General features: G+C 44.7%; 1 long non-coding RNA gene across 1 annotated transcript in view; it reads right to left on the minus strand.

Moving 5' to 3' along the window:
* The window catches only part of LOC149308833 (uncharacterized), an 81,989-nt gene extending 67,325 nt beyond the window's left edge, over positions 1 to 14,664 (minus strand). Inside the window, exon 1 of the long non-coding RNA XR_016282062.1 lies at positions 14,611 to 14,664. This is a non-coding gene — a long non-coding RNA (uncharacterized LOC149308833). The remainder of the gene's footprint in view (positions 1 to 14,610) is intronic.
* Positions 14,665 to 19,433: the final 4,769 nt, after the last annotated feature.

Here is a 19,433-nt window from a genome sequence, read left to right on the forward strand (position 1 = left end):
AGTGGGTTATTTTGATGCCAGAAAATGTGATCGGGGCAAATGTAGTGGGAACCACTCTCCAATGTCGAATCGATCCATCGATTCGGTTCACACACCAATTTATCTGTAAGTGGAAATGTGGCCTGGGATGGGTTTTAAGAGGTCAAATTAGGAGACACAGCTATGACAGCAGATCTCATTCATCATATCTACATCTAACAATGCCAAATCTCAGCTGCTGGTTTTTTCTTTTCTTTTACTTTTACTTTTAAAGCTTTAAATCAGGGCTACAACCATGTGGATGTTGTTGGCTTACAACTCCCATCAACCCTAGCCAGCACAGTCAACAATAGGGCTTATAGGAGTTGTAGTCGAGCAACATCTGGATGTCCATCCTAGCTCACCCCTGCTTTCAGCAGTTTGGGACATAGTTCTTTGAAGGGATACTTCCATCCATATCATTCTACCCAGGTTTTAAGTTCAGCAACTGAGACTGTTCTCATTCGTATGTCTGCCTGCATCAGTGAGGCTGCATCTGCACTGCAGAAATAGTCCAGTTTGATGGCTCAGTACTATGGAATTCTAGGTATTGTAGTTTTGTGAGACATTTAGCCTTCTCTGACAGAGAGCTCTAGTGCCCCAACAAACCATAATTCCCAGAATTCCATAGCACTAAATCAAGGCAGTTAAAGTGGTGTCAAACTGGATTATTTTTGTAGTGCAGATGCAGCCTGAGAGCAATAAGGATCTCAGGCACACGAGAAAGTTCTTTTTTTACAGTCAGCCCCTTCTACCAGTGGCATGCACTCCCAACTGCGGTGCAACATGCCCCTTCAATCCACAGTTCTTTTAAGAAGACCCCCCAAACCCAAATGTTTTATTATAAGAGAAGTCTTTTACTGAATTCCTGCTGGTTGTTTTTCTTGGCTTTTTCTTCTTCTTCTTCTTTCAAAAAAATTCCCTTCTGGAGCGGAATTTTAAACAGCTTGCTGAAGCACACTTTTGCAAAATGTTTTATTGCCTTGAACTTCTGCCGTTATTTGCACTTTTGGGAAGCTGCCTCCGGAAAGCTTTTACCCTTAAAGGCAGCCTAGAAGGCCTTGCAATAAATAAATAAATCATAAACTAGTTTCCCATTCATTTTTCCCTGCAGTAGCTGACCATAACATTTCTCCCCACACAAGAAGAGGAATGCCCTCCCAATAACTAACCCACCTTGGTAAGTTTCTGCAGAAGAAACTGGGCTCATTGCAAATTCGGGGATTAAAAGTCCCAGATCTCAAGTCCTATTCGGGAGGCATTTCTCCCCCCATTTCCCACCCAGCTCCATTGCTTCTGTAAACTCCATCAAGCGCACAAAAAGGAGTCCCAAATCAATGGCGGCTTTCAGCGTGCTTCTTTTGGGGTTTCTTTTTTTCCCCTACAAAGGTTGGAAACCTGGACAAAACCAAATTGGGTTGATTTGCACGAAGGCTACCCCCAGGGTCTGAAGCTGAGCTATAGTAAAAGCTTTTCTTTTTCTTCTTCTTTTTGCCTGGAGCAAATTCTGCATCGCTGCGTTTATAACCCCCGAAAATAGGGTTAATGATGGACATGCAGCCACAGGCTTAATGGTAGACTGGCGAAATGCCAGCTTGCACCATAAGCTACCAGCAATGACCCCCAACTAGTTTTAAATTGGATCTGCCTTCAGCATGCAGGGGAGTTATAAAGGAACAAAGAAAGGAAAACATAGAAGCGTACCTGCCTCTAGAACAGGTTGTGTATGATTTTATTTATTGGGTTGCATGAGCTCTTCCATTGTAGAAGAGAGTAGCTCAGAAGGTGACACAGTTCTTCCTTAAGAGTTTTAAGCAGAAGCTGGGTTGCTCTTCAAGTCAACCTTTGCATCAGGGAGCTCTATGGGCCCAAACAGACAGGCCAAAATAAAGCTGCTTTGGGTCACTTTGGAGATATGCTGTTTAAATGACACGCACATCTTAAGAGAACAGAAGCTGCACCAAAGCTGTGCTCCAGCCCTTAGGACTGGAGCATGGCTTTGGCACAGCTTCTGGCCTCTTAAGGTGCAGCATCATTTAAACAGCATACCTCCAAAACAGCATACCTCCAAAGCAGCATTATTTTGGCCTGTCTATTTGGGCCCTATATGACCTTTGGGGTGACTCTGCAAGATAGCTTAGGATGAGAGAGAACAAGGTAGCCAAAGCCAGGCAGTGCATGCTTAGGAATGAATGAAAACCTGAACCAGGAGGTGCATCTACACTGTACAAATAATGCAGTTTGACACCACTTTAACTGCCATGCCTCCATCCTACAGAATCCTGGGATCTGTAGTTTTGTGAGGCACCAGCATCCTTTGGCAAAGAAGCCAAAAGACTTTGCACAGCTACATATCCCACTATTCCATAGGATGGTACAGTACTACAATACTCAAAGCGGTGTCAAACTGCTTTATTTACACAGTGTAAATACACCCAGCATCTTCCCAGTCCTAGTGCAACGTTTTAACCATGCTCCAGTCTTCGTGGTTTTGGGACTTCAAGCTTTCTGGGAGGGAAAGGGCTAGAAAATGGGTTTCTCAAGGGTTAAAAGCTAGGAAACTTGATGAGAAAAATCCTGGACTGACAAAAGTCTTCACAGTACAAGATTTATTATATGCAAAAGTCACACTGTTTTGCACAGAAAATAACATTATTACTATTACTACTACTATTACCATTATACACAGATAATGTAGGGATATAATTGAGAATTTCTTCTCAAAACAACAACGAGTAATTATGGCATTTGTAGATGGGCTCATACATTTTCTCAAGTGTAAGAGTTTTCTGCGATGACAATCCTGTGCACTTATTTGGAAGAAGCAACCGCTAGGTTTCCCGGAGGACTTGCAGCTCACTCCTGGGTATGTTTATGCAAAAGTAAGACTCCCTTGTGTCCAACGGGACTTACTCCAATGTGCAGAACTGTACAGCACAGCTGCAATCATGAAAATGCTTACCTTGGAATAGGCCTGAGTAAAACATTTCCAAGCCCAGACTCAAGAGATGATAAAGTTAGTGACAACCCTACTCAGACATAGGTCCCAATGAACCTTACTTGTAGGGCAGTGTGTAGAGAATGGCACGCTCTGATACCACAATGTGCATATCAATGAAATGAATGGGACTTGTACCATATTTGCTTTAACAGAAGAACATTTCTTTTCTTCTCAGGCTAGATAGGCACAATGTCTCTTTGCTTTCTTCCCTCCTCTTTGCTTCCCAATGATCTTTGCAAGTACTGAGGAGGGAGCGTTTAGAAAGATAAAGCATAATTCAATGCTACTCAAATTAGTGGTCTGAGAACCAATACTAGTCCACTGCAAGTTTCTAGGAAACTAGGCAAATCCAAATAATAATAATAATAATAATAATAATAATAATATAGCATAAATATGATACTAGTCCCTGGTGCACTGGAGGTGTCTGCCATATCAGATAGCTTGAGAAGCACTGCCCTGGTGAACATTAGCATTACAAACAGTTTAGAAAACAAAAACCATTTGGAAGTGGCCTCCTTAGCTGCTATTAAACCCAACATTTAGGACAAGGATGCAGTCAGCAGTTCAGATATCTTATGATGAAAAGGCTAATGACATTTTCTTCACCTATCTTTAAGGCTATGCCAATGGGCAATGAATTTAACTCTGCAGCTGCGGGGAGAATCTTCTTTGGTCCGTCTTGGATCTCTTATCATTGAGCTTCATTGGATGACCCCCTGGTTCTAGTGCTATGAGAGAGGAAGAGAAGCTCTCTTATTAGTTTCTCCCCTCCAGATTTTATCCTCATGACAACAACAAGAGCAAAATCTGTCAACATCACACATTCCCTCTTGCTTGGACCTTTTCCCGCTACACTTTTATAGCACTATGTTTCTACTTAACTGGCATGGCTTCAGTCTAAGGAATCCTGGGATCTGTAGGTTCATCTGGTGCTAGCGTTCCCTGGCTGAGAATTGTAAGTACCTCCGCCTAAACTGCTTAGCCCAGAATTTTCACAGGCTAGGCAGTTAAAGTGGAATCATTGCTGTTGTAAATGACTGCCTTCAAGTCATTCTGACTTAAGGCTACCCTAAGGAGGAGCTGTCACAGGGGTTTCTTGGCAAGATTTGTTCAGAGGAGCTTGCGACTTGCTCAAGATCACCCAGTGGGTTTCATGGCCAAGCAGGGATTTGAACTCTGGCCTCCAGAGTCATAGCCCAACACTCAGACCACTACACCAGCCTGGCCCTAAGTGGAATCACAACATGGCAATTGTGTAGTAGTGGAGTCTCCTTACTTAGAGGTCTTTAAATAGAGGCTGGATGGCCATCTGTCAGGGATGCTTTCATTGAGAGTTCCTGCATGGCAGAATGGGGTTGGACTGGATGGCCCTTGCGGTCTCCTCCAACTCTATGATTCTAGTGTGAATGGGTCAGTTCGCCATCTCATTTTTTAAAAGCACAGGAGCCGGGCTAAAAGAAGAAAAGGTGGCATCCCTGTTCCAAAGAGGCACAGCCATCCCAGCTCAGTGACATTTAGTGAAAAGAGACTGTTTCCACTTCCAGTGCAAAGAGTTGGCTTGCTTCACCTCTCTTTTTTTTCCTGCCAAGCCAGAAGACAGTATTTCCCTCTGTGTGTTGCAGTTACACAGTTGTGACATGTGTACCCCCCTGTTAATTTTTTCCAGGCCAAAGCCAAAGCTGTGGAGCAAATGGGAAGCTCTGTGATAAAGGAAGAAGGTGGAGGAGGAGAAGAGGGGTTGCATTTGCATTCCTTCTGCTACAGGCGCATGTTTACATGACCTTTAAAACAGAATTAAGGCTGTATCATCAGCAGCTGCAGGCAACCCGCATTACGAAGGCAATCAAATCAGAAGGCTAAACCAACTATAAAACATGAATTAAACGGAGAGGGGAGCAACCTAATTCACTAGGTTGGCTGGCAAATTACTTAGCTGCTACTAGTCTTTTTTCTCTCTCTGTCTCAAAGAGTTCCCAGAAGCAGATTATGGAGAGAGGGATGGATAGATGGAGGGATGCAATTGGGAGTTTCTAGTCCTAATGAAGTGCCCAGGGCACTCAGGTTGCATCCGCACTGCTGGCATGATCCAATTTGACCCACTTTAACTGCCCCTGGCTCAATGCTTGTTGTGGCACCAGACAGAGAAGGCCCAATATCTCACAAAACTACACTTCCCAGGATTCCCTAGCATTGAGCCAATGCAGGTCAAGTGGGGTCAAGTTGAATTATTTCTGCAGTATAGATGCAGCCACTTAGAAAGCCAAAGAGCTAGCTAGTGGTCCTTACTCCCTTGTTACTCTCTGCCTGCTTGCAAGGCTTAGGTCCAAAGCACACTACAGAAATAGTCCATTTTGAGACTGCTTTAACTGGCCAGCTCAATGCTAGGAAATCCTGAGAACTGGAGTTTGCTTTGGCACCAGAAATCTCTGGCAGGGAAGGCTAAATGTCTCACCAAACTACAGTTTCCAGAGTTCCCTAGCATTGAGCCAAGGCAGTTAAAGTGGTCTCAAACTGGATCATTTCTGCAGTGTGTTTTAGACCCAAGATTTACTTAATCAGAATTTAGCCCCTTTATCCCTTTGTGCTCCCAGCTTGCATCTGCGCTGTAGAAATGATGCAGTTTGGCACCACTTCTAAGTGCTGTGGCTCCATCCTCTGGAATCCTGGGATTTGTAGTACTACAGGCCTTGAGCCTCCTCTACCAAAGAGCGCTGGTGCCTCACAAAACTACAAATCCCAGGATCTTATAGGATGGAGCCATCTTTGCCAGCCCTTCTTTCCAAAAACTGTTCAGGAAAGAATACAATGGAAGGAAAGAAGGGAAAGGAAATAAAAAATGTTTGCAGAAGCAAAATAAATGTTAAGCCTAGCCCAAGAAGCCCTTGCTTGGAGAGAAGTCTAGATAGATCCCTTTTTGGAGCATCAGAGAAGATGAAGGCAAGGTGCATCTACACTATAGAAACTAAGCCCTGTGGCATCCTGAGAGTTGTCGTTTTCCAAGGTCTTGAGCCTCCCCTGCCAATCCTTTTTGCAGACAAGACTGCAGATCCCAGGATTCTGTAGGATGGAGCCATGGCATTTCAAGTAGGCTCAAACTGGGTTATTTCCGCAGTGTAGATGCACCAGGGAGACCAAATTGGCATATTCCCCTTGAGTATAGGATGGCAACCTGTAAGCCTGAATCCATTTATTCCGGACTAAACGGGGGGGGGGGGGGGGGGGTCTGAAAACAGGAAGAGGTAACGAAAGAGTAACTGAGTAACGTTTACAAACAACAACAACAATGCATTCTCCTTGACTTTAGACAAGTCACCATCTCTCAGCCTCAGAGGAAGGCAATGGCAAACCTACTGTGAACAAACCATGCCAAGAAAACTCCATTGATCAGAAATGACTTGAAGGCACAATTATCATCATCATCATCATCATCATCATCATCATCATCATCATTATTGAGAGAGAGATCTTGTAGCCCCTTTGAGACTCACTGAAAGAAAGAAGTTGGCAGATGAGCTTTCCTAGGCTTCAGTCTACTTCCTCAGATGCATTATTATTATTATTATTATTATTATTATTATTACTGTGTACCTTTAAGTCACCTCCATCAATCTGCAATGGTGCCTTCAGGGCACACCTTGGCTGTGTGTGGTGGCAGGTGTCATGATCATCATCAAAGAAGGACACCTGCCATGGCAGACATCCCAGGTGCTCCTTGAAGGCACCCTATTTCCAATACGCTTTATAGGGCGCTAGTCCTCATGATGGCAGGGCAGGAGGGTTTTGGAAGAAGGGGGGTCCTCCATCTACAGACAGGACAGGAGGAAGCCATGGCCTCCTTATAAAGCCCCCCCAGAACCCCAGAAGGGCATTAATTTAAAGACCTGCCCAGTTCAAACCATGCAACCAAGGAGTCAAAACAACCACCAAAAGAAGAAGGCGAATCCCTGAAACGTTGCAATTCTTTGGTGGCTTTTGTCTGGGGGAAGAGCCATTGTCTGGGGGTCTTGGTTGGAAGAAAGGGGCTTTATTCCCCCCATCATCCATCCCTTTTCCCCTCCCTTCCTCCTCTCCTCCTTCTGGCCCTTTCTCATCTCCTTTGCAGATTTATGGAGGTCTGCAAGGCAAGGAAAGAAAAAGGAGGTCTTTGAGGAAAGAGCATTAACTCCAGCTAGGCATCATCCCAAAGCTGCAGTTTTCTTGGGATTGAACCTTGAGGGGGGATAATGGGACTTGCAACCCAGTAGGACTATTGCAACTTGAGCTTGAGAGTCCCATTTGCAGGGTGTCCAGGCGTCCTCCTTTTTTCCCAGGACGTGTCCTACATTCCCACTTTCTGTCCAGGAGGGATTCCAAACCATCCTCTGTTTCGTGCATGACTAAAAAACATGAGTTTAGTTGAGGTCCAGTCCACACTGCAGAAATAACCCGGTTTGAGACTGCTTTAACTGCCTTGGCTCAGTCTAAGGTGTCTTTGGGATTGTGTAGTTTATTGTCTCACAAAACTATAGTTCCCAGACTTTCTTAGCATTGAGCCAGGGCAGTCGAAGCGGTCTCAAACTGGATTATTTCTGCAGTGTGGACTCAAAAAATCAGGGGACTCGCTTTAGAAAGCGGATAAATAGATCCCCGTTTTAAAAAGCTGGAAACAAGAAATCTAAGCAGCAGCAGCAGCAGCAACAACAACAATAACAACAAAATGGTTTGCATTTTCATCTCCTGCCCAAATATTATTTAGGTATTTTATATTAAATGCTTTATATTAAATTCGACTCTGTGTTGTTGTTGTTGTTGTTGTTGTTGTGTGCCTTCAATTGTGTTTTTTTTATTCATGCATTATTCGTTGTTTTACCAATGTTTGGCATTTTTAACTTATCTGGGCCTGAAGACGTTACTGTTTGCATTTGGGTTCTGCATGGGCATTGAACCGTAACAGTTAAAGCGGTGTCAAACCGGGTTATCCCTCCCGTATGGATGCTGCCCGTGTAAGTAAAAATGATCGGAGGGGAAGGAAGGGACGCGGGGCATCGAAAGAGCCAGAAAGGACCCCGAGAAATCGACAGGCTAGAGCCTGGAAAGGAAGACACGGGAAAACGCCGCACGTGAGAACGGACCCAACACGGGTTGGAGAAGAAAGGGAGGGATGGGAGGCTGAGAGGAGGGTCTCGGAAGGTGGGGGTGAGGGATTTCTTACTCCTTTGGTTTTACCTTCCCATTCCTTTGGCAAAGGGGGGAAAAGAAGCCTTCCTTCCTTTTTCTTTCCTTCTTTCCTTTCCTCCCTCCCCCTCTTTCTTTTCTTCCCTCCTTCCTTCCTTGATTCCTCCCTTCCTTCCTTCTTCCCTCCCTCCCTCCCTTCCCTCTCCCTCTTTCTTTTCTTTTCTTCCTTCCTCCGTTCTTTCCTTCTTTCCTCCCTTCCTCCCTCCCTTTCTTCTTCCCCTCCCTCCTTCCTTCACCACTCCTTTCCTCCTTCCTTTTTCTTTCCTTCCTCCTTTCCTTTCCCCCCTCCCCCTCTTTCTTTTCTTCCTTCCTTCCTTGATTCCTCCCTCCCTCCCTCCCTCCCTCCCTCCCTCCCTCTTTCTTTTCTTTCTTTCTTTCTTTCCTTCCTTCCTCCCTCCCTCCCTTCCTTCCTTCTTTCCCACTTCCCCGAAGCCCTCTCCGTCTCGTTGAAAGTCAGGAAAACCCATCAATATTTAAAGGTTGGCAAGGGGGGCGGGAGGAGAATTCTGTAATGGGGGGGGGCTTCTTTTTTCCCCCATTGGTTTTCCCTTGCAGCCTTGAGCCTCCCAAGCAGAAATCTCCCCCTCCCTTTCTCCCTCTTTCTTTCGTTCTTTCTTTCAAAAGGGACACTAATTTCTGCTCATTCCCCTTCTCCTCGCCTTCCCTGGCAGATATGTTATTATTATTATTATTATTATTATTATTTCTTTATTGTATTCTTCTTCTTTTATTTTTAGGGGGAGGGAGAGAGAAAGACACCCCCCCCCAAAAAAAAAAAAAAGGAGTGCAGGGGGAAAGTGGAAACCAGAGAAACCACTTTCTGGGTGGAAGAAACAGTTCAAACCCTTTCCCTTTCTGCCTCCTCCAGCCTTTTCTCCTCCTCCTCCTCCTCCTCTGTTTTGTCAAGGGGGGGGGAGATTCTTGTGTCCCCCCCAAAAAAGCTCTGCCTCCAAAGTGAACTTGGGCCAAAGGCAGGGAGAGTTTCTTTCCAGGGGTCAAGACCTGCCTGGCTTCCCTCCTGAGAGGGTCTTCATGCTGGATTAAACCCAGTCAAAACTGCCCCCCTGGAAAGGAAAAGAAAGGGGTCCGGGAAGTATGTAAGCCGCCTTGATCCACTGGGAGAGGCGGGGTACAAACAATATTATTATTATTATTATTATTATTATTATTATTATATTTATTTATTTATTTCTGCACCAGCGCTCTCTGACAGAGAAGAAGGCGAAATGCCTGGGAGGACTCAGACTGTGTCTGCACTGCAGAAATAACCCAGTTTGATCCCTTTTGGTTCAATGCTATGAAATGCTGGGGACTTAGTTTGTTGTGGCACCAGATAGAGAAGGCTCAAATGTCTCAAAGGAACAAAAACAAAACTATACTTCCCAGGATTGCATTATAGCATGGAGCCAGAGCAGTTAAATCGGGGCTAACTTGGGTTATTTCTCGAGTGCGGATGCAGCCTGTAGTAATAATGAGGTTTGGCACAGCTTTTAACTGCGAGATCCTGGGGTTCGTCCTTGGTTGTGGCACCAGAGCTCAGAAGGCTAGAGATGTCAGCGAACTACAAATCCCAGAATTCCATAGTTGGCCATGGGAGTTAAAGTGGTGCAGTTTGGAAAAAATGCAAAACCCAGTGACACTGGCTAAGAATGATGGGCATTGCAGTCCAACACACCTGGAAGGTTTTATCTGCTTGGTCTAGGATCCTCTGGAAGGTGTCTCCGAGAGGCATTGAGCCTTCTCTGTCAGAGAGCTCTATCGCCACAACAAACCACAATTCCCAGAATTCCATAGCATTGGACCAGGACAGTTAAAGTGGTGTCCAAATGGATCATTTCGGCAGTGCGGATGGAGCCATAGCTAAGTACAAGATCATCCCGAATCCATATATGAATGAAAACACACACACTCTTGTGTGTGTGTGTGTGTGTGTGTGTGTATGACTAAAACACGTGTGTGTATATATATATATATATATATATATGAATAAAAACACAGATTTGTTATATATGAATGAAAACACACACACACACACACATATATATATGAAGTGTGTGTGTGTGTGTGTGTGGCGGCATAACAATAATAATAAGGAAGGATGTGTGCGGGGGGGCATAAATTTATTGCAATATGCATTCAAAATGTTTTATATTTGTGAGCCGCCTTGGGTCCCTTTCTGGGAGAAAGGCGGCATGAAAATGAAAATAATAATAATAATAATAATAATAATAGGGGGAACCCCACAATTCCACCAACCTTTCAAGGAAGAGTCTGGGGGAGGTGTCTTTTCCCAGAATAAATACATATATACATATTTATTTATTTATTTATTTATTTATTTCCAGGATTTATATTATTATTATTATTATTATTATTATTATCATCGGTATTATTATGATTATGATTATGATTATGGCCATAATCTGTTTACGGCCATAAATTTGCATGGCCCTTTCCAGAAACAATCCTTGCAGAGACATTAAATCCAATCTAACGATATAATATTATATATATATATATAATTATAAACAAATTGTCCAGCGCTGCAGAAACAACTGGCACACAGTCAAAGATAGAACTGCAAAACAATGTTAATGTTAATGTATGTAAAATGCCCCAAACTGCCACCCACAAGGCGGGTTACAACACTTTCAAGGGACAGAATCATGGAAAGAGACAGAAAGTATAAAGATAAACAAATAAATGTGAATGGAAACGTTACTAATATAAATAAATATAAATATATAAATATAAATATAAATAATAAGCAATAAATAAATATACATATAAAAATATAAATATAAATAACAATAAATAAATAAATATAAATATAAATATAAATAGATCAGTAAGCAAATAAATGTCCCTCTCTTTCTGTGTCTTTTTTTTTCCTGGAGGAAAGAGGGGAAGAAAAATAAGTCCAAGCCTTTGCAACAGTTTCTCTGCAGCGTGTCCTTTTTGTAAGAAAGAAGAAGAGGGAGGAGGAGGAGGAGAAGAGGAGGAAGGGGAAAGAGGAGGAGGAGGAGGAGGAGTGGGGGGCTCTCCTGTCGCTCGGGGTCGGGCTCTTGAATGGGGGGCTTTTCTTCTCTCGGGGGCGATGGCTTTGCGTCTGCGGCCCTCCTTTTATGGCTCTCGCTATGGAAACCCGGCTCCTGGGGAGAAGTATGCGGCCCTGAATGGGAGCCAGGAGCAGAAAGGGGCTCCGAGAGCAGCATCTGTTACACTCGGGAAGTTAGAGTGACAGGAATGGGCCACAGAGACCCTCTCCAGAGGATTAGGAGGAAGAGGAGGAGGAGGAGGAGAGAGAGAGAGAGAGAGAGAAGGGAAGAAGGAAGGAAGAAGAAGAAATAAGAAAGAAAGAAGGGAGAAGGAAGGAAAAAGAAATAAGAAAGAAAGAAAGAAAGAAAGAAAGAAAGAAAGTGAAATAAGAAAGAAGGGAGAAGGAAGGAAAAAGAAATAAGAAAGAAAGAAAGAAAGAAAGAAAGAAAGAAAGGAATTAAGGGCAGAAAGAAAAGAAAGAAAGAAAGGAGGAAGAAAAGAAGGAAGGAAGGAAGGAGAAAGAAGGGAAAGAAAGAAAGAAATGAGAAGGAAGGAAGGAAAAGAAAGAAAGAAAGAAAGAAAGAACAGCCCCCAGAAGAGCAGCGAGGGGGAAAAAAGAAGAGAGAGGAATCGAGGATATCATCTTCCCTACAAACCAAGCAAAGAAAGTGGGAGACGAGGAGGAAGTCCATCATATATAAAATAACAGGCAAATAATAAAATAACCAAGGCATTGATAGCTAGGCAAACCCCCGAGTGGTCGGAAATGACTTGAAGACACGCAATATATATATATATATATATATATATATATATATAGAGAGAGAGAGAGAGAGAGAGAGAGAGAGAGAGAGAGACTATATATAGACTAACTGTACTCACTGTAAGAAAGAAGTTGGCAGCAGGAGCTTTCCTAGACTTCAGTCTACTTCCTCAGATGCATATTCCTGTTGTGTGCCTTGCATATAGATGTGTGTGTGTGTGTGTGTGTGTGTGTGTGCAAGGCACACAACAAGAATATACATCAGGAAATAGACTTTAGTCCAGGAAAGCTCCAGCTGCCAACTTCTTTCTTTCAGTTACTCTCAAAGGTGATGCAAGGTCTCTCTACAGACTGACTCTACAGACTAACACAGCTATATCTTTAAATAGATGTAAAAAGTTATATATACACAGGCAGACACAGACATAGGCGTATATGCACACGCAAATTTCGTATATAGATAGTTCGATCTGAAATTCGTTTGTGCGTATATGTATATGAATGTGTGTGTGTAAAACTATATACGTATATTTTTGTTGTTGTCAATCTTGGGGCTTTCTTGGCAAGATTTGTTCCGAGGAGGTTTGGCATTGCCTTCCCTCGAGTCTACATATATATATATATATATATATATATATAATACAACACTGTGTGTGTGTGTGTGTGTGTGTAATGTTAAGCAAGGGATCCTGAGTTTTGCCAGGGTCCTCTGAAAGAGAGCCAAGCGTCCCAGGGAGGTCTCCCCTCCAAGTACTAACCAAGGGGGACCCTACTTAGTTTGCAAGATCAGACTGGTGCTCTGAGAGCATTTCGACCGTCCAATTGCATATAATTTTATAATATAGACAGACAGACAGACAGACAGACAGACAGATAGACGGAAAGACAGATGGAAAGACAGACAGACAGGGAGATGGATGGATGGATGGATGGATAGATAAGTAGATGGAAAGACATATAAATAGATGGATAGACAGACAGATAGATAGATGGAAAGACATATAAATAGATAGATGATAGATACCTAGATAGATAGACGGATGGAAAGACAGTCAGACAGACAGACAGAGGCTGAAACCTTGCAAATGAATCCTGGTCCAAATGCAAAATAATTAATACAAATGCAAATTGGGGAGGCCCTGATTTCTGGGGAAGGGGGGGATTTGGGCATTAAAAGGAAGGCAAAAGGAGTTCAAGGGAAAATTTGGGGGGGGGGGTAGAAGAGAAAGAAAGAACCAATGAGAAAGGAACATCTGATCTCCCCCCTCCTGCCTCCGCTGCCTCCTGCTGCCATCTCTCTCGAAGGGCAAAGACTTGCTTGGGATCGATCTGTTTTCCCTCCCCTCCATCAGACCCCGAAGTCGCTGGGTCCGGATTCACAGCCCCTGCTCAGCCTTGATGCCAAGGGGTTTCGGGAGGCTTGGGGCAAACCTGGGGTCCTTGCTCAGCCAGCAAATCCAGACCCATGGCTGGTCTCTCTCACCAACACAGACCCAGGAAAACTTGCCTCGGATTGCAGCCTTTCAAGCGGCCTCAAAAACAAAACCCAGGATAGGAGGAACAAACTTGGCTTTTCCTCCCATTTTTGTTTTTCTCCTTTCTCTTGGCTCTCTTTGCAAGAAGTGTAGTGGATTCGGTTTCCAACTGGTTCGTTGGAAAGGATGGGTTTATTTCCATTTTTCCTTCCAACATCTCTTCCCTTTTCACATCTTCGATCCTTATTTAAATACCTTTTTGTAGATATTATAACCCCCTTTTTAAAAAAGGGAAACAGCCCTGCTCCCATTACAGACCCATCCATGTCCTTTTCTAAATCCTTCCAAATTTCCATTTCCCATTTAATTCCATTTCCATTTTGTCCTTCAAACATCTCCCCTTCACATCTTCTCTCCAAACATAAACCCCATTTATAGATACTATACCCCCCCTTTAAAAAAAGAAATACAGTCCTGTTTCCATTACAGACCTATCCATGTCCCTTTCCAAATTATTTCATTCCCATTTTTCCTTCAAACATCTCCTCCTCCATCTATCCTCATATAAATCCCATTTGTAGATATTAGATATGTTAGATATAAAAGGAAAAGAGACCTCGCTTCCATTAGAGATTCATCCATGTGCCTTTCCAAAGCTTTCCAAATCCAAGTATGTTCTTCTTTCCCTCCCACAAACAGCAAGTTTTAAAAAAGAAGAAATTGATCCCAAGAACCAGCCAAGGAGATAGATAAATGATAGATAGATGATAGATAGATAGGTAGATAGATAGATAGATAGATAGATAGATAGATAGATAGATAGCAAACTTTCCCAACTTTAAGAGAGTGAGAAATCGATAGCTCGATGGATTGCAACTTTTGCTTTGGAAAGCAAAGCAACAAAAGGATTTTGCATCCGAACCACTTTGCTTTGGAAAGCAAACCAAACCAGGATTCCTTACCTAAAACACTCAGGCAGAAAGAAAACGACCACAAACCTTGTTTTATCCTAAGTTTAGGGGGTAAAAAGCCAAAGCAATGGGAGGAGGGGAAGAGAGAGAGAGAAAGAGAGAAGAAAGAAGTGGAAAGAAGCTCACCTTGTTTAGGGCGATATTTTCATTTCCTTGCCTATTTTTATTGATATATGTGTATATATATCTATATATATAGGGTCCTGCTCCTCCTCCTCCTCCCCCTCCAGATCTGCCTCGCCAGCCAACTTAATGCCTTAATGACTTTCGGGTAGCTGCAAGCCTTCTTTTATTTCTGCTAAACGTATGAAAATGTATGCAAATTTAAATCAAGCTTAACCTAGGCGCTCCTGCAATATATTTAATGGAATTGCAAACCAATAAGGGGACTGTGAGGCAGCCTTTTTTGCAAGCGCAAATACAATTACGCAGCTAGGTTACCTCCGGAATCACGCAAGGAAAGGTCATTTCTTTACAAAGGAGGAAAAGTCTTCAGAGTTATTTTTGCTCCCCTCCTTCTTCTTCTTTCTCTCTCTCTCTCTCTCTCTCTCTCTTTCTCTCTTTTTCTGAAGGTATTAGGGTTTAATTTTCTCAGCTGGAACACGACAACAAATCCGAAAGGCTCCGATTCCCCCCCATCCTTTTGAAGCTGCATTGAAAACCATTGCAAAGAGCAAGACACAATGGAGTGTGTGTGTGTGTGTGTGTGTGTCTGGATGTGTTTTTTAAGCCACAAAACCCATTGGAAACAAAACACACACACACACACACCATCACTCTTTCTTTCTTTCTTTCTCTCTCTCTCTCTCTCTCTCTCTCCACCCCTTTTTTGTCCCTGTTTCACCTATTTCTCCCTTGATATCTCTCCTGACACTTTTGGAAAAGACAAGATTTTAATAGAAAATAGAGAGAGACACAAAACTCAGCTCTCTGCCAAAAACTAGGGAGAAATCATTTTGGTTTATTCCAATCATTGGATAGTGTTTGTTTGTGAATTTGTGTGTGTCGTTTGGAAAGGGCTCCGAAACAAGGGATCCTGAACTATCCAAAAGAGGACCCTCCTTTGCGCCTTTTCCTTTCAAGGCGCAAGGAAACAAAACTCAGCTCTCTGCCCAAAAACTGGGAAAGGATGGATAAAAAATCGTTCTGGTTTATTCCCATCGTTGGGTAGATGCAACTGTGTGTTTATTTGTTGGTGTGTTTGTGCATGTTGTTTGTGAAGGGCTAAAAAACAAGGGATCCTTAACTTCTTGAGCCCTATCCAAAAAAAAAGGATGCGTCTTTGCGCTTTTTCCTTGCAAGACGCAAAACTCTGCCAAAACTGGGAGAAACCAGTTGGATTCCCATCACTGGACAGGCTGCATCCGTGTCTCTCTGTGTGTTTGTGTTTGTGTGTGTCTTCCTCCTTCAAAACAAGGTATCCCTCCCTTCTTGCGCCCTATCATCGATCCCTTTCAGCCTTAGCCTTTTTTTGCCAGGGGAGGACTTTCCATCGCACCACTTTGTTGGATGGAAAGGCAACACTTCTCAGCCCTTTTCTCCTTGTCTTTTGAAGGGGGGGGGTGGTGGGTGGGAATGAGGAGCCAGGCTGGGGATGATGGGCAGGGCGAGCGTGGCCACAACGCATTTGGCAGCCTCTAAAGAGAGGGATTTGCATTTCAATCAGGAGAATGGGTTAACCACTGATTTACCAACAAGGCTCCATGGAAAGGGAACAAGGGCTTCGGAGGAGGCTGCACTCACTGACTAGGAAGGAGGGCAAAAGGAGGGCAGGGCACCCCATAACCATTCTGTTCCTTCTCCCGTGGGATTTCCCCTTCGTCCCCCCAATTGCTTGCATTGCAAACCGTTGCTGCTTTTCTGTTTGCAGCGTCCCTCTGGCTGCCTAAACTGGGCTGCTCCATCCTCAGCTGCGCTTTGAAGCGATTGCAAGGCCGCGCACTTTTTGCAGGGAAACTTATGGCAGGGTCAGACATCTCAGGGACTTGGGGGAGGGGGCATGTCTTCATTTTGTCACCCCCCCACCCCCACCTATACCTTTACTTATTTTTTGGTATTTAAAGATATAGCTGTGTTGGTCGGGAAAGGAGTGTGGAAGATGATCTTGGTGCCCCTTTGAGACTCACTGGGAGAAAGAAGTTGGCAGCATGAGCTTCCCAAGACTTGAGTCTACTGCCTCAGGTGCATTTGGTCACAATGTTTCCATTTGTGAGAGGCTTACTTTTCGCTTTTGTGTGTGTGTGTGTGTGTGTGTGGTTAACACAAGAGACCGAATGAGTCTCTCTTTCTCCTCCTCCTCCTCCTCCCTTCCTTTCTCTCCCTCTCTTTTCTCTTCTCTCTCTCCCTTCCTTCCTTCTTGCCTTGCCCCCTCCCTCCCTTTCTCTCTCTCTCTCTTCTTTCTTTCTTTCTCCTCTCTTTTCAAACCCCAAGGTATAGCCATATCAGTCTGGAAACCGGTCTGCAAAGGCATTTTGTAGCACCAGGGATCCAAAGCACACCGAGGAACTAACCCAGTCTGAGACCTCTTGAACTGCCCTGGCTCAGTGCTGGAGGATCCTGGGGGTTTTATTGGGGCCCCAGAGCTCTCTGACGGAGAAGAGTGAAGGTCTCTCAAAAGTACAATTCTTAGCCTTGAGTTTGGGGCAGTTGAAGCGGTCTCGCAACTGGATGGTTCCTGCAGTGTGCTCTGGACCCGGGCCCCTTTGCCTCCAAGATCCCTTTGCATAGCCTCCAAACCCAGCCAGAGTCCTGCTTCCCAAACCAGGAACCACTTTGGGAAAACCGAGGAGGACTCCTCATAGTTACTTCCACCCCCCTCAACAAGATCCCAATTACTTTCAGATTGCTTTCCAGTCCTGAAGATGGGGAGAGCCCTACCAACTTTGCAAAGCAGGCAGGTATTTAACCCCTCTTTGCCTCTTTCTCTCCCATCCACTCCTGTTTTGATGAAGCTTATACCTGGAATTAATCACTACAAATTTAAACCATGCCTTCTCTTCCCCCTTTCCTCCTTTCTCTTCTTCCTCCTTCTTTCTTCTCCTAATGAGATCTGAAAGATGAAGGGCGTGTGGTGTGTCTGTGGATGTAAAAGACTACAAAGGAAGACTGGAAAGAGGAAGAGCAGAACTGGAGTAGAGCAACAAACTGTAGACCCTCAGCAGTGGGTCGAAGAGAGGCAATGGTTCCCTGGCACACTACACACACGATCACATCATCCCTATAACAGCATCTATAATCCATTATAACAAAGAATCCAAAGATATAGCTGTGTTAGTCTGCAGAATCAGTCTAGACTTTGGTCTACTTCCTCAGATGCATTGCATCTGCCTAGAAGTCTATGAGAGCTCATGCTGCCAACTTCTTTCTTTCACTTAGCTTTAAAGGTGCTACAAGATCTCTCTACACATCCCATTGTAATGTAAGTCCATAGGCATCTGAGGAGGAAGTATTTAGTTTAGGAAAGGTCATGTTACCAACTTCTTCCTTTCAGTGAATCTCAAAGGTGCTGTAAGGTCTCTCTACATCTCTACAGACCGTCAGGGCTATATCTTTGGATTATGACATGATAACACATTATAACTGGCATTCTTTTGTGGCCAGTCCGTGACACCTTCTTTTGGGATCCCACACAACATCCCAATACTCATTCCTAGGGTTAGCTTCTCACCTTGGCTTTAGGCAACATCCTTCCTCCTGTCTTTGTCCCCCAGCCATCATCCTTAAAACTGAACTGGTCACCTCATCTCCACAGCTGCAAAGTTGTGCATTCCTATGGACATCCTTACACAGGTCTGTCCCTAGGCTTTCCACTCCATCACAAGTATTTGAGGCATTGGCATCACTAGGCTGGCATCACACTGTGCTGCTAGGGTTGGCATGACTCCTGGCTCACCTCCCCCATTGACCTCTTTCCATACAGCACCATACAGAAGCCTAAATAAAAATCAAGCCAGCATGGACTATGGCTCTGGAGGCCAGGGCCTGGATCCCTACTTGGCCATGGAAGCCCCACTCTCTCAGCCTCAGAGGAAGGCAAAGGCAAGCCCTCTCTGAAGAGACTTGCCAATAAAACCCTATGATAAGTGTCACCTTTGGGGCAGCATGAGTCCGAAACAACTTGAAGGCCCACAACAACATCCCATCTCTTCAGCATTTCAAAGGGATGCAGGCAAACCCTCCAGCAGTGTCTGCCCAAAGGCAAAGGGGAGCAGTGGTGCCAACCTCCTTAAGGTGCCACCTGGTGCCATCTGAACCTCCAGCACCCTCCTTATGGCACCCCTCATGCTGCAAGATCCCTTGGGGCTTGGCTTTCCGCTTTGAATGGTATGTGTCTGTCTCTCCCTCTTTCTCTGTGTGTGTGTTTGCCTATGTCTCTCTCTGTGTATCTCTAGTTCTCTGTATGTGTTTGTGTGTGTGTATCTCTCTGTATGTATGTAGTTGTCTATTCCTCTCTCTCTCTCTCTCTGTATGTGTGTCCATGTTTCTTTCGCTCTCTGTGTGCATGTGTGTGTGTCTCTCTCTTTCTATCTCTCTGTGTAGATGTGTGTGTATGTCTCTGTGTGTGTGTCCCTGCCCCCCTTCAGGAGCAGACAGGGTTAACCCCCTTCCCTTCCCTTCCCTTCCCCTCCTCCTCCTCCTTCTTCCCAGCCTGCCTCCAATGGGACCAAGCGCTGCCTTCCCTTCCTGCCTCCGTCTCCCTCGTTTTAACCCTTCCCTGTCCCTCCCCTCCCCCCCTTTGATTGGGGGCGACCCTCCCCTCGGCGCTGATTGGCCGCCCGCCGGGCAGGAGGCGTGGGGATTGGCTTGGGCGGGTGCCGCTCCGGGGGCGGAGGGAGGGAGGGCCGGCGCGAAGAAGATGTCAAAGGCTGGCCGGGGCTGCTGCGGCGGAGGAGAGCGGTGGCGGTGGCGTCGGCGGCGTCGGCCTCGGCGTCGGAGGAGGAGGAGGAGGG

The sequence above is a fragment of the Sceloporus occidentalis genome, unplaced genomic scaffold (assembly GCF_023333645.1).
Source record: "Sceloporus occidentalis isolate IW3139 unplaced genomic scaffold, rSceOcc1.0.p SCAF_8, whole genome shotgun sequence".
NCBI classification, from domain to species: domain Eukaryota; kingdom Metazoa; phylum Chordata; class Lepidosauria; order Squamata; family Phrynosomatidae; genus Sceloporus; species Sceloporus occidentalis.